The 14,912-nt window shown below is 38.2% G+C and overlaps 1 protein-coding gene across 8 annotated transcripts in view; it reads right to left on the reverse strand.

Annotated features, from left to right (window-relative positions):
* Positions 1-14,912, reverse strand: part of CHRM3 (cholinergic receptor muscarinic 3) — a 455,156-nt gene that overhangs the window by 210,451 nt on the left and 229,793 nt on the right. The window contains exon 4 of one of the 8 annotated variants that reach the window (XM_070492129.1): positions 1,935-2,030. The exons of the other annotated variants lie outside the window; for them this stretch is intronic. The gene's annotated coding sequence lies outside the window, so the exon portion shown is untranslated. The remainder of the gene's footprint in view (positions 1-1,934; positions 2,031-14,912) is intronic. 8 annotated transcript variants of the gene reach the window in all.

Consider the following 14,912-nt stretch of genomic DNA (forward strand, 5'->3'; position numbering starts at 1 on the left):
GGCATGTTTTTCTTTTTCTTCTTGGTGTCATATTCTCTTACTATCAGAGAGTGAGCCTAGATGTAATAAGTCAAAAGGCTTTTTTTCCATACAATATGATCTTGAGTTTTCTGGGCTCTATCCTTGATAAATTTAAAAAATCTAGAAAATTCTTTCTCAAAAACTAACCTGGATTTCCACTTATAGCCATGACAGAGTGACAAGGATGGAATGTAACCTACATCCTGACATAGCGCCTCCAAAAAGAAAACAACCTAGAAAACTATACAAAATAAATGAAATAACTGTTTTCAGGAATTGGACAACAGGTAGTGCACTACTGCAAAATCAGTAAGAGAAGAGTAACCTACATCTGGGGTCGTTGGAAGAGATTTCTGGAAAGAGGCAAAGGTAGGGGAGCCCAAGCAGAGCTTGTTTGCCTCACTAAATTGAAGAAGCAGTGATCAGAGTTTGAGGAGTCCAGTAACACTATGAAAAAGATGCTCAACAACATTAATTATTAGGAAAATGCAAATTAAAACCATCATGTACCCGTAAGAATATCTAACATTAAAATGATTGACTATATTAATTTTGTCAAGGATGTGAAGAAACTCTAACTTTCATATACTACTGGTGGGAATGTAAAATGGTACAACCACTTTGGAAAACAGTTTTGCAGATTATTATATAGTTAAACAAATGCTTAATAGATAACAGTGATTATAGTCCTAGTTATTTACCAAGAGAGATAAAAATATATGTCTATACAGAAACTTGCACATAAATATTCATAGCAATTTCATTCATAATTGCCCCAAACTGGAAAAAAAGTCCATCAGATGGAATAGAGAAGCAAATCTTGATACTGTTACACAATGGAATAAAAAAAAAGGCAATAAAAAGGGATGAAATACTGATATTCACAATACCATGTATAAATCTCAAAAATATTATGTTGAGGGGCCGGCCCGGTGACGCAGCAGTTAAGCTGGCACCTTCCCCTTCGATGGCCTGGGGTTCGCCGGTTCAGATCCCGGGTGCGGACATGGACCACTTATCAAGTCATGCTGTGGCAGGGGTCCCATACACAAAGTAGAGGAAGATGGGCACAGATGTTAGCTCAGGGCCAGTCTTCTTTAGCAAAAAGAGGAGGATTGGCGGCAGATGTTAGCTCAGGGCTAATCTTCCTCAAAAAAAAAAAATTATGTTGAGCAAAAGAAGACAGACAAAAAATACACATTGTAGGATTCCATTATCATAAAACTCTAGAAAACAGAAATCGAATCTATGGGCCAGAAAGTAGAACAGTGATTGCCTGGGGCTTGAGGTGGGGGTAGAGTTTGTGTCAACTGACAAAAACTGGGTATAAAGGAACTATGTGTGGTGACAGAAGTGTACCATGACTTGATTCAGTGGTAATAACATGGTAGACGCATTTGTTTAAGCTCATCCAAATACACACTTAAAATGGATGCTTATTATTGTACATACATTACACCTCAATACAGTTGATTAAAATAAAACCTTACCTGGCTTCTTATTCTTTTACAGTATCAGAGCTGATCTCATTAAAAATCTAATATTTTATTTTAAAAAGACTTTTTTAATTTTACAATATTAGTTTTGGCACATTAGGAAATGTTCACGCCTTGCATTTGTTTAAAAATAATCCAGTGTTAGTGGGAAAAGGGTGCCATAGAGAAGAAACAAGTTGGTCATGTGTTGCCAATTATTGAGGCTAGGTGGTGAGTGCAGGGGACAGATTATGCTATTCTGCGTACTTCTGAATATGCCTACACATTTCTATTTAAAGCGTTTTAAACATCTATGGACTGCATTTCTTTAAGATATTATCATTAGTATATTAGTTAGCATTAGACATCTGTTTTAACCCCCTCTTCTCCACATTCTTGTCCCCTGATTTGTGTAAAGTCTTGCAGGGTCTTTCTTACATTTTGCATGCCATCCTTTACTTTCCTTCTTGTATCTCTCAGTCAACGGCAGTTTTCATATCAGAAGCAACTTGAGCGGCACGTGTAAGTCAAGACCTGAACAATTTGACGGAAAGTTAGTTAAATCTCTGAGTCTGCTTCCTTATGTTAAACAATGATGAATTTTAGTAAGCCTGGCCTGCACTAGAGAGGTCCTTTTAGAAAAAATAAAACAAGGTGTAGAGAAAGCCCACTCTGTTAGTGAAGTTGAAGAACAAGTCTGCTTAACAAGTTGATTGAAACGAACAGAACAAAGAAACCAATTCAACACAATGAACACAAAGAAAGAGACAGTATAAAAAATTTAAAAGGGAAAGGAAATTGGGCTTAATTATTTTCATCCTACCTTTCCCTTTTAAGGCATTCGAATTCTAGCTAACTTCAGGGAAAGTTGGCTCCAGGCCTGCAGTCACATGAGGGGGTTTGGGTCCGGAAGTGCTGAGCCCGTTCATTCCTGGCTAACACCGAGTGTGCACAGGCTCCGTCCTGACAGGGCCTCCTAGATTTTCCCGTGAGATTGAAGCTCAGGATGAAGGCAGTCGGAATAGAAATTGATTAAGGGTGTAGAAGGAAGTGTTCAACTATGTAGGCAGGGACGCCCTTTAGAGAAATTAATGTCCCTTTCAGTTTCTTAGCTTTGTATAAAATGGGATACGGCATTTCCCCCTGATCCTATTTATCTCTAGAACTATCCGTTCTTTCTATGAATAACCCCAAACTGTTTTTCTAATGAGCAAGAGTGGACAAAAAACATGTATTAGTAACCAACGAAGAACATAAGCTTCTGCAATCCAATTCTGATGTGATAAATTAGAATTCTGTTCTCCAGAAACCAACACATTATGGATGAACTGTTAAGTGTTCTTAGTGTTAAACCAGAACAATAAAGCTGCAGAATGTTTAAGAGTTCAAGCTGTACCGAGGCAACATGTGTGCCTATTATTGGAGAGCTCTAATTTTCCTTTAGACACAATTCCTTTAAATTTTAACCATATCTTCTTATAAAACGTTTCACCTTAGGAATAAGAGCTTAAAGAAGTATAAGGAAAAAGAGTCTCACTATAGAATGAGGGTCAAAAAATTGCTAGGAAGAGACATATAAAGTCTGTTTCTATTCCAAGATGTTGTATATTTAATCATTCCAGAGAAACTCGGGTAGAAAGCATGATACACTAGTGTCTTTGTGGGATATAGAGAAACGTAAGTCATCATCTTTGCTTTCAGGCAGTTTAGGTTATCTTTTGGGAAAAAAGATAATCACATCATAAGTAAAATGACATAAAGTTATATATATGTTATGTATATAATATATATATATGATGTGGATATTTACATCTATCTATCTATCTATCTAACTATCTATCATCTATCTGATCTATCAAATGTGGTGCTCAGTGTTAGTGGCAGTTAGTATTATAGGACTGTGGGAAAGGCATAGATTCATAAAGGATTCATAAAGGATAAATGGATACTTCTGTGGGAGATAAGCTAGATCATAAAATAAAAGAGGAGGGAAGTGCCTTAGGGATGGGGACAATAAAACCAAAGGTTAAGACTCAAGAATAAAGATGATAAACTATTGCACCAAGGGAGAAGAACACTGGGCTGAGTTATAGGAAATTAGGTTGCAGACAGACTAGGGAAAGTCTGGAATGCTGGACTTTAGGAATTTGTACATATCCTGAGAGCAATGCAGAGTTACTGAATGTTTTGAGTAGAAGATTGAGGTGACAAGGACGGTCTTTACATAAATGATATCATTGAGAAGGAATGCTGACTAGAGACAAAGGGCAAGGGACTAAAGCAGCAGGGACCAAATCAAATTCTAAAAATGTATTGACCTTAAGTGATGAATAAAGCAGTTTCAAGTATCAGTAAACTCCTAATAAAATGAGATGCTTAGAGTCTGCACACATTGCTGGATTTCGAAGCAATTCAACACAAAATACTTATTGTTTATTGCTTTAAGTTGTATGAGAAAGAAAACAGGTCTGTAATAGAGTTATAAAGTTATAAGAGTATAGAGAAGGATGAGTTCAATTCTTATCAGGCATGGGAGGACAGTGAAAGACCACACAGAGATAGTTGGTTTGTGTTGGATCCTATAAAGTGGGGAAGGGTTTTGATAGGAAGACACTGGAGACAAGAAGACTCATGCACAGAGAAAGACAGGAAAACGTCCGGAGGCAGGTGGCAGCAGAGGGGATCAGGCAGCTTGACTGGTGCATAGATACTTAAGGGGGTGGTGTGTGCAGAAGGAGAAAATGAAGCGACACTTCTTTGAGAAAACTACTTCCCCTTCTGTCTTTCAGTTTCTTCATGGAGCTCTAAGTTTTGCACTTTAAATTCACACTGAAGACCTGTCAAAGAGCTGAATGATAATCAACCTGTAACTGACAGTGCTGAAATAGAGTGATCATGGGGAGCAGCTATGGTGGGAATCATGAGAACTTGGGAGGTGACTGCAGGAATCTAGGCACCGAGCAACAGACTGGATGTTGAGGGAGGGGTGGAATATAAGGGACAGGTGCCAAAGAACATCATGAAGAAAACATTTAACTAGACTTCTGAAGTGTAAGTGTCTGACATTAAGCTTTTGGATTGTAATGTAAGGGCCTGACATCAAGCTTTTGATTGCCAAGGCATCTATTTCAAAAACATCCATCTTGAATAAACATCCCCAGCTGTGTGACACAGCTGCTAATAAAACAACTATATAAGAAACCAGGCTGCCTCACCCACAAAGTTCCCCTTAGGAAGCCCTGGGTAAACCAGATAACTGCCCACTTGAGCTACCCTGCTTTTCCCTTTCCGCATCTAATTCCTGCTCTCATGTCTTAAATTCGCCAATAAAAAGTGAACCCACAAAACCCCAGGCACTCCATCCTTACACTCCATTGAAGGCAGAGCCTCCGGCCTCCACTCCCTCCCTCTCTCTACCCTCGGCCATGTTGTGTGGCCCTCAGGAGTGCCAAGCACCCTCTAGCACCCATGAGTAATAAATCTTGTTCTTCAAAGTTCCCTGATGGTTGTTGCTGAAGTGCATACCACAAGGGTGGGTCCAGCCACAACACTGGCCTCAGTTGTCTATGGGGGCTCGCCACAAGTAATATGGGCCAGGCGAATGCCTCAAGCCTTCCTAGTCCACAGCATCGCTACCAACAGGCTGGGACCAACAAAACTTCTCAACTGACTGGATATAAAAGAAAAAGGAGATTATTCACATATTTTTAAAAGGTCAAGGAACCAGGAGAATGGTTATTCCTTTGAGATAAAAAGGGAAAGAAAATGTATGCGTGTCTGTGTGTGAATTTTGGAAGGATGGTAAATAGATCCGTGTTTTAGAGATTCTGAGTTTAGTGTAAGGGTGCTAATTCAGCAATATAAACAATTAGTAACGTAGAAAGTAAACCTTGGAGAGAGTTTAAAGATTAAAATATAAAGATGACCAACCTGCACAACAGCTACAAGAGTGATTCGAGAAGAGAGACGTCGAATAGGAAGGAGAGAGAGTGTGAAACAGAAGAAGCAGACTTAGTCTTAGTGAATAACTATTTTAGGAGGCGGGAGGTAGAAAAGAAGAATCTAGCGCAGACCCATAAATCAATAAGAGAACGTGGGAGAACACAAGGATTCTCAGATATTATTGATGGCAATGTCAAGAAATGCATACCAATTGCCTCAACTTCTAAGAAGTTTTCAGGTAGAAAAACTAGAAAAAATAGCTTAGGTTAAGAAAGAGCAGGCTTCACTGATAACCTTTAAGACCAATGTTTCACGGTAATTAAGGAGAAGCCAAATGACAGTAAATTAAAAAGGAGAGAGGACAGCGAAGAAGGGCAAATAATGCTGAAGAATCTGGCAGCAAAGGGGAAGCAGGAAAACAGGCTAACTGGAGGAGACAGCGCCAGGCACATGGTGACATTCAAGTCCTCTGAACGAGTAAAAGGAGACAAGGAGGTGAGGTCAAGAAGCATTTTTAACTTTTTAAGAAAAAGATTTTAATTAAAAAATGTTTTTTATCAGGGTATAGTTGACATATAACATTATATAAGTTTCAGGTGTACAACACAAGGATTCAATATTTGTAAATACTGCAAAATAATCACCACAGTTAACATCTGTCATCACACATAGTTACAATTTTTTTTCTTATGATGAGAAAAAAATTAAAGTTTTTACTGTTTAAAATACCAGAATAGGAAGTCAACAAATAGGCTAACAGGGCAGATGTAGGAGACCGGAGAGATTGGATGAGCATCCTGGTAGAAAAGTGAATGTCTTAGTTGAAGGGACTTTTCTTCTCTAGAGACAGAGGGAGTGATGCAAGGATACAGACAGACATGTTGAAGGGGACCGGCTTGCAGATGTGCCAGCTCTAGGTGTCTCAGAAGAGCAGGTGATGGAGTATCCTAAGAGACCTTTGGTTGCAAGGGCAATGTGTAGAATTAGGGGCAAAAAGTGAAGGGGAACTTTCGGAAAGCCACTGTGAAGAGTAGACTAAGCCTTTATGAAAGGCAGACAGGAAGTGCGCTGAGAAGACAGGAAGACCCACATTTAGACATTGTCTCATCCACAAGGCACGTGGGAAGACCCACATATAGACATTGTCTTGTCTACAAGGCTTGTGGGTTTCTCCAGTAATGTCTCGTGACACTGAAGCATGAGAAGCTAAAAGCTTCAACGAGAGTCAAAGGGAAGCCCAGAGGAAGATGGAAGGGATGAGAGAGGCTGGAGTTTCAGAGAAGGTGGTAGTGAGGGGGGCTGGGCAAGGTGTCTGCTGTGTCCTGAGGGGACTCACGGAGCAGTTTCCATGGGAGGCTGAGGAAGAAAAGGAGCGGGGAATCATGAGGAGAGATTCTAAAGATAAGGGTGTGGGAGAACAAAAGGAACTTTCCAAACCATACAGGTCCCTCTGCCAAAGGGACGGGGTAATTGTCTTCTCCATCTCACAGAATAAAAAATGAAAAAGTTTAGAAAGTATTTCAGATATATATAGAAGGCCCCATTAGTTCTAAGGAAGCAAGACCAGTGGGCCTGTAACTTTCATTGTCGAGCACAAAGAACAGGGCCACGCACAAGCAGGAATTTAAAAACTGCTTTTGATACTGTTGAATCAGTGATAAATCAAACATGGAATAAAATCTACTTTCCTTCCCAGTCTTATTCACATGAGCTAACAGAGCTGGATGGAACAGGATGACTTACGTGAGGACAGTGCTTTATGCTCAGATAGAAAGGACTCTAAATATTTATAGACACAGAAGTTTCTTAGATAAGTGAGATTATTTATCTATTGCTTTCCTCTCCAATGACATAAAAATATTTTTAAAATGAAGACTACATTAGTATTTTAGTAGCTTTCAATTCTTCTTAGGGGCCAGAAGGGAGACCTAGAGGATAAATTTGAGTAAAACATTTGTGAAACTTAGTTTCATGACTAAGAAAAAAATAAGTTAATTTTTAAATGTTTTACATATTTTAGAAAATAATTTCGATATTTAAATGGCTTTCACTTATTGCTCAAGATGGTATCCCATTGGTTCCCTAACTGGGTGAAATCATCAAAATTCCCTGGAAACTTCTTTAATGGGGAATATTTCTGGGTACCATCTCCAGAGAGTCTAATTCAAGAAGGCCCAAGAATCTGTATTTTTACAGAAAGCCTCTAAAGGAATATTGTAAGAGTCTTCTACTGGTAAGGGTTGACGATAGTTAACAAGCTGAAAAATAAACATATGCTACTTGGCATTGCACAAAATTTAAGAGTAAATTAGCATTGCTCAACTCCTGTCTCAGATATAAGACTAGCTTCTTGTTTCATTTGGAAATACAACATGTACGATTTTAGTTTTATTTATACTTCCTTAAAAATACAAATAGGCCTAAAGACAATTAGGCAGCAAATGAGAAATCAATTTACTACTGTATATTCTTCCTTTCTTTTATGATTCCATTCCATTGACTACTGCGGCATTGCTATGTGATGAGATCACCTTCAGTATATTTGTCATAGGGAAGCATTCATGTTTCCCTCTCCTGGAGACGCATGGCGAGGGAGAGAAAAGTAAGTGTGTTGAATGTGGATTATATGGGATCCAGGAGTTTAGCAAACTGTTGATACAATTTAGTGTGTTAACTCTTGATAGCCTCATAAGTTTTCTGAGATAAAAGTCAGAGCTCTCATGGTGATCTATATTGAAACAGGGAAGAAGAAAAAGGAAGAGAAAAGAGATAAGACTGAAAGCCTTGAGGAAGCAGAGCAGACAGAAGAGCAGCACCTCATCAGTTCCAATTCAAGAGCTGCCCCAGCACCAGGACAGCACTGGCTAAGATCTTCTGCTTCCCAAACACACAAATCCACGTGTCATATTAAAAAACAAAGCAAAAAAAAAAAAAAAGAAAGAAACACCAAACAAACATTACAGAAACAAAATCACTGAACAAACACTCTTATCCTTTATTAATGACAATTGCAGAAAATTACTAACTTGAATCAGTCAAAAACTAGACTTGCATGTATTGAGCATCTATCCTGAGCAAGGTTGGGGACGATAATGCGAACCAAATAAACACAGTCTCTATGTTTACAGGTTACCTCAAATATTACCTAAAAACTAGGTCTGATATTGTTTTGAAGCCATAATTTAGTTCTGCTGTACTAAAAGAAAAATCAAGATACTCCCATTATTTTACCAAAACTTGAATAGATATCTACCACATTCAATGAGGAACACTGAAAAACATCCTGACAAAAACCATTTTGTCATTTGCACCTTTTGAGTTAATTTTGTTATATCTCATGATTAAAGGCTTTCATAAAGTATCCTATAACTATCATGCACAACCATTTTAGAAAACAGACACATTGCACCAGTCACATTTCATACCTCCTAAAGTCTGTAGATAGAATATTCCTCTTTACATGAGGCAGGCTATTACTAGAATTCTAAGATGGGTTTTCAATCAGCTGGCAAATAGGTATTGCATATTTGCCATAATCTGTAAAACAGTGGCTTTCAAACTTTTTTGACTTCTTATCCACAATAAGATACATATTTTTCATATTGCAACCCATGCACCCACACACATATCTAAAACTGCAACAAAATGTTTCCTGAAACAGTATTCTCACAATGCATGGTGTGCTTAGATATTTTCTGTTCTATTTTTTTAATTTAAATTTTAATTAGTTAATCTTTTTGAGAAAGATTGGCCCTGAGCTAACATCTGTGCCCATCTTCCTCTACTTTATATGTGGGATGCCTTCCACAGCATGGCTTGACAAGCGGTGCACAGGTCCATGCCCAGGATCTGAGCCAGTGAACCCAAAGCGGAGTATGCGAACTTAACTGCTACACCACCGAACCAGCCCCTGTTCTGTTTTTTTAAATTAATAGGCCTCATTCTTTAGTTTTAGGTTTGCAGGAAAATTGAACAGAAACTACGGAGAATTCCCATATATTCCTCTCCTCATACCCTCTCCCAACCCCAGTTTCCCTTATTATTAACATCTTGCATCAGTGTGATACACTTCTTACAACCAATGAACAAATATCGATACATCTGTATTAACTGAAGTCCATAGTGTAGATTAGGGCTCACTCTTTGGGTTGCACATTCTATGGATTTTGACAAATGTATAATGACACATATCCACCATGACAGTATCATACAGAAGAGTTTCACTGCCCTAAAAACCCCTGCGATTTACCTGCTCATCATTCACTCTTTCCCTCCCCCGAACCCTGGCAACCATTGACCACTGCGCCGTCTCCATAGTTTTACTGTTTCCAGAATTTCATATAGTTAGAATCCCTCAGCATGCAGCTTTTTCATATGCTCCTTTCACATAGCATGATGCATTTAAGATTCCTCCATGTCGTCAAGAGTTCATTCTTTTTATTGTTGAATAATATTCCATTGTATGGATGCACCACAGCTTGATATTATTGCATTCTACTTCATTAAAATAATGAGTTTTGAATTAGGTAAACAGTCAATTGATTTCAGGACCTATGAAAGGTTCATATCCATAGTCTGAAAATGCCCCAAATATGATGTTAGTGCTTACTGAACACAAAGGGACAGACAGCTTGGTCCCTAAATTAGAAGTTTACAATGTTATTGGGAAGGAAAGGTCTACTGTGTGACATGTTTAGCAACAAAAGCCTAATAACAAAACAAAGGCTAACAACCAAACAAAACACAGGTAAAAGAGATATAACAAGCTGGGAATTCCTAAGTGCTGTTGAGGAATACGAAGAACCAGCAAGTGCATGATATAAACTCTGTAAGAGCAGGACCTTGGGTCACTTACTGAAGATGGGACGTGGGCATGTTACTTCTATATGCCTCAGTGTCCTCATCTGTAAAGTGTATATAATAGTAATATCTATCGCATTGGGTACTTAGGAGAAGTACATGAATCATGTACATATAGAGCTAAGAAGAGAAAATGGCACATAATAAGATTTCAATAAATATTAATGTATTATTATTATTATGAACCACTCTATCTTTAGTGCTTGCTTGGAATATACTAAGACTTCAATATAAATATTTTTTAAAGACTGAAGGATTTCAATTTTCATAGGCTTATCTGGTCTGTGGAAGCTTTTATAAAAAGCCAGGACATGAGCCATGAATAATGTATATAGTTTGGTAAGTGCAGAGAGAGAGAAGGAGGTAAGAGGCTGAGGATACAGCAAAATACTAGGCTGAAAGGTAGAAAACTAAAAGTCGCATTTGGAGGATAGTGATCAATTTGACTAAAGCAGAGAGTAAGGAGCCAGGAAAGAAAAGCTTTCACTGGACTCCCTTTTAAGAGATGCTGATGACCTTTGCAAATGACAGATATTTGAACTTCCTCTTTCAACAGGCAGGAGAGAAAGACTTCAATTACCTGAACAGAGAGAATAAAGTCCCAATACCCTAGGCATCCATTGTATATAACAAGTTAACTTCTCTTCTATGCATCTTAGAACAGTACTAGTTATGTACCATTCTTGGGAGAATTGAGAAGATATACTCAATAATTTTCTGTGTTCTGTGGCTCACATGAGGAACTCTGGTTCAGAAAGTCTATCTATTGTCCACTATTGGTGCCATTTGCCACTTGTGACTGTTTTTTATTGTTTTGAGGAAGATCAGCCCTGAGCTAACTACTGCTAGTCCTCCTCTTTTTGCTGAGGAAGCCTAGTCCCGAGCTAACATCCATGCCCATCTTCCTCTCCTTTATACGTGGGACGCCTACCACAGCATGGCTTGCCATGTGGTGCCATGTCCGCACCTGGGATCCGAACTGGTGAACCCCGGGCCGCTGAGATGCAGAACGTGTGAACTTAACTGCTGCGCCACCAGGCCGGCCCGTGACTGTTTTAAATTTAAATTAAATGCAAAGAATTAAGAATTCATTTCTTCAAGTCACACTAGTTTCATTTCAAGTGTGTTCAATAGCCACAAGTGCCTAGTGGCTACTGCACTGGACAGCACAAATGTAGACAGAACACTTCCATCATTGTAGAAAATCTCTTGGGAGAAAGAGGGTCTAGAGGCTAGAGAGGCACCTGTAAATGGGGAGAAAAATGGAGATGAGAGACAGAGAGAGGGAGGTGAATTTATGGGAAGGACCGGTAGATCTATAAGAAGAGAGGAAGAGTCGAGAAAGGAGAATGATAGTGGAGTTATTAGAAATCTTGGAAATAACTGAGGTAGTAAGATCCCAGGAGAGGAGAAGAAGATGCCCACAGAGCAGGGACTTGCTTAGAGGTGAAGGAGAAAGTCCCTTCTCCCAGAGATCTAAGGAGAAGAAGACACGTACAAAAACTGAGAATTTGGAAATAGAAGAAAGAATCCTAAAATTTATATGGAACAACAAAAGACCCTGAATAGCTAAAGCAATCCTGAGGAAAAAGAGCAAAGCTGGAGGCATCACAATCTCTTACTTCAAAATATACTACAAAGCTATAGTAACCAAAACAGCATGGTGCAGGTACAAAAGCAGACACACAGATCAATGAAATGGAACTGAAAGCCCAGAAATGAAACCACACATCTATGGACAGTTAATCTTCAACAAAGAAGCCAAGAACATACTGTGGAGAAAGGAAAATATCTTCAATAAATGGTGGGAAAACTGGACAGTCACATGCAAAAGAATGAAAGTAGACCATTATCTTACACCATACACAAAATTTAACTCACAATGGATTAAAGACTTTAATGTAAGACCTGAAACCATAAAATTCCTAGAAGAAAATATAGGCTGTACACTCTTTGACGTTGGTCTCAGCACCATCTTTTCGAATACCATGTCTACTCAGGTAAGAGAAATAAAAGAAAAAATAAACAAATGGGACTACATCAGACTAAAGAGCTTCCTGCAAGGCAAAGGAAACTATGAACAAAACGAAAAGACAACCCATCAACTGGGAGAAAATATTTGCAAATCACATATCCAACAAGGGGTTAATTTCCAAAATATATAAAGAACTCCTACAACTCAACAACAACAACAAAACAACCCGATCAAAAAATAGGCAGAGGATACGAACAGACACTTTTCCAAAGAAGATATACAGATGGCCAAGAGGCACATGAAAAGATGTTCAACATCACTATCATTAGGGAAATGCAAATCAAAACTATAATTAGATATCAACTTATACCTGTCAGAAAGGCTATTATTAACAAGACAAAAAATAACAAATGTTAGAGAGGATGTGGAGAAAAGGGAACCCTCATACACTGCTGGTGGGAATGGAAACTGGTGCAGCCACTATGGAAAACAGTATGGAGATATCTCAAAAAATTAAAAATAGAAATAACATACAATCCAGCTATCCCACTACTGGGTATTTATCCAAAGAACTTGAAATCAACATTTCAAAGAGACTTATGCACCCTGTGTTCAATAACCAAGATATGGAAACAACCCAAGTGCCCATCAACTGATGATTGGATAAAGAAGATGTGGTATATATATACAATGGAATAATATTCAGCCATAAAAAAAGACAAAATCGTCCCATTTGCAACAATATGGATGGACCTTGAAGGTATTATGTTAAGTGAATTAAGCCAGACGGAGAAAGACAAACACTGCATGATTTCACTCATATGTGGAAGATAAACATATGGATAAAGAGAAGAGATTAGTGATTACCAGAGGGGAAGGGGGTTGCGAGGTTGGTGAAGGGGGTAAAGGGGCACATATATATGGTGAAATAAAAATTAGACTATTGGTGGTGAGCACAATGCAGTCTACATAGAAACTGATAAATAATAATGTACACCTGATATTACACAACCTTATAAACCATTATGATCTCAATAAAACAACTGAAAAATAAATAAATAAAAGAGAATTTGAAATAGAAGATATTGGAACTCACACCTTGAAAAGGAGGGAAAACAACCATGGGAATGAAGGAGTCAGACTGGACAAGTGTTTTCACAAAGTGAATATGGAATAAACATATTTACTGAAAATCATAATTGGTAAAATTATTTTGAAGAAGCTATGAGGAGGTACAGATACTTTTTACAACTTGGCAACTTTTAGGTGCCAAAATATTTGTTAATTTACAAATCCATTAATCAACCAGTCAGTTATAATTAGCCAGCCCTGGTGGTGTAGTGCTTAAGATCCAGCACTCTCACCACCATAGCCCATGTTCCTTTCCCAGTCAGGGAACCCACCACTGTCTGTCGGTTGTCATACTGTGGCTGCTGTGTGTTGCTGTGATGCTGAAAGCTATGCCACTGGTATTTCAAATACCAGCAGGGTCACTCATGGTGCACAGGTTTCAGTGCAGCTTCCAGACTAAGACAGACTAGAGAAGAAGGATCTGGCCACTCACTTCTGAAAAATTGGACATGAAAACTCTATGAATAGCAGTGAAACATTGTTTGATATAGGGCCAAACAGTGCAAAAAGACCAGGCAGTGTTCCGCTCTGCCATACACAGAGCTGCTAGGAGCTGGAATCAATTCCATGGCACTAACAACAACAATTATTATTATTTATTGGGTCCTAATATACTAGGCATTCTGAGCAAACCTGTAATAAAATTAGAAAGTCTGGACTTACAGAAAGAACTTAGAGAACAGCATAAACAAAAGCTAAATTATAGAGTACAGCTTAAAAATGTTATCTCAAATTAGGTATGGCAGCCCCTGGCACTCAGGCTGCAGCTCTTGGCTTTTGTCCTTTTGCAGCCATCACGAATCAATTGTGACATTCCTTCTGGTTGAGCCCAAAGAAGCCTTGGGATGCCTTTCAACACAAGACCCCTTATTCATACTAGTTAGTATGAGAAATCAAAACTATTTGTAAATCTAGTACAAATAATATTAGAATTGTACAGGGAGTCACACAGAGGAAGCCCAAGGTAAAGCTATAGATTTATTTTTTAATAATAAGTTCATCTCATTGTTTGAAATCCAAAGAGTTAATCACTCACTCAGAATAAAAGAACAGACCTCAATGATGGCTCTCAACTCTATCAGATATTCAACCCCTAATTTAGGAACTTCTTATTCGAGAGAACACTAAATAGAGATACTAAGAAATGCAAATTAAAATTAACAAAGGGGAACAGACAAGACCACAATAATAACCCCAGTAAAGTATAGTCCATTGTTCCCAGTTTTTCAGGAATTATGTAATAACATAGTTTTCAGAGTAGAAAAGATAAATTTTGTAATTTCTTTCCAAGAAATGTAGAAGGAAGTATATAAATATATTAGTTATATAAAGGACAAATGAAACCCACAAAGGAACCGAGGACAGTGGAGACAGATGATATTTTTAACATGATTTTGCTATATTTTAAAAGGCACCTTACCGATGTGAATTTCTCCCATCCAATGGCTTACCTGTCCATACTTCAAATCACAGAATCAAACTGGAGTTAAAATGGTTTTATTGTGAGA

Source organism: Equus asinus, chromosome 2 (assembly GCF_041296235.1).
Source record: "Equus asinus isolate D_3611 breed Donkey chromosome 2, EquAss-T2T_v2, whole genome shotgun sequence".
In the NCBI taxonomy this organism is placed as follows: Eukaryota; Metazoa; Chordata; class Mammalia; order Perissodactyla; family Equidae; genus Equus; species Equus asinus.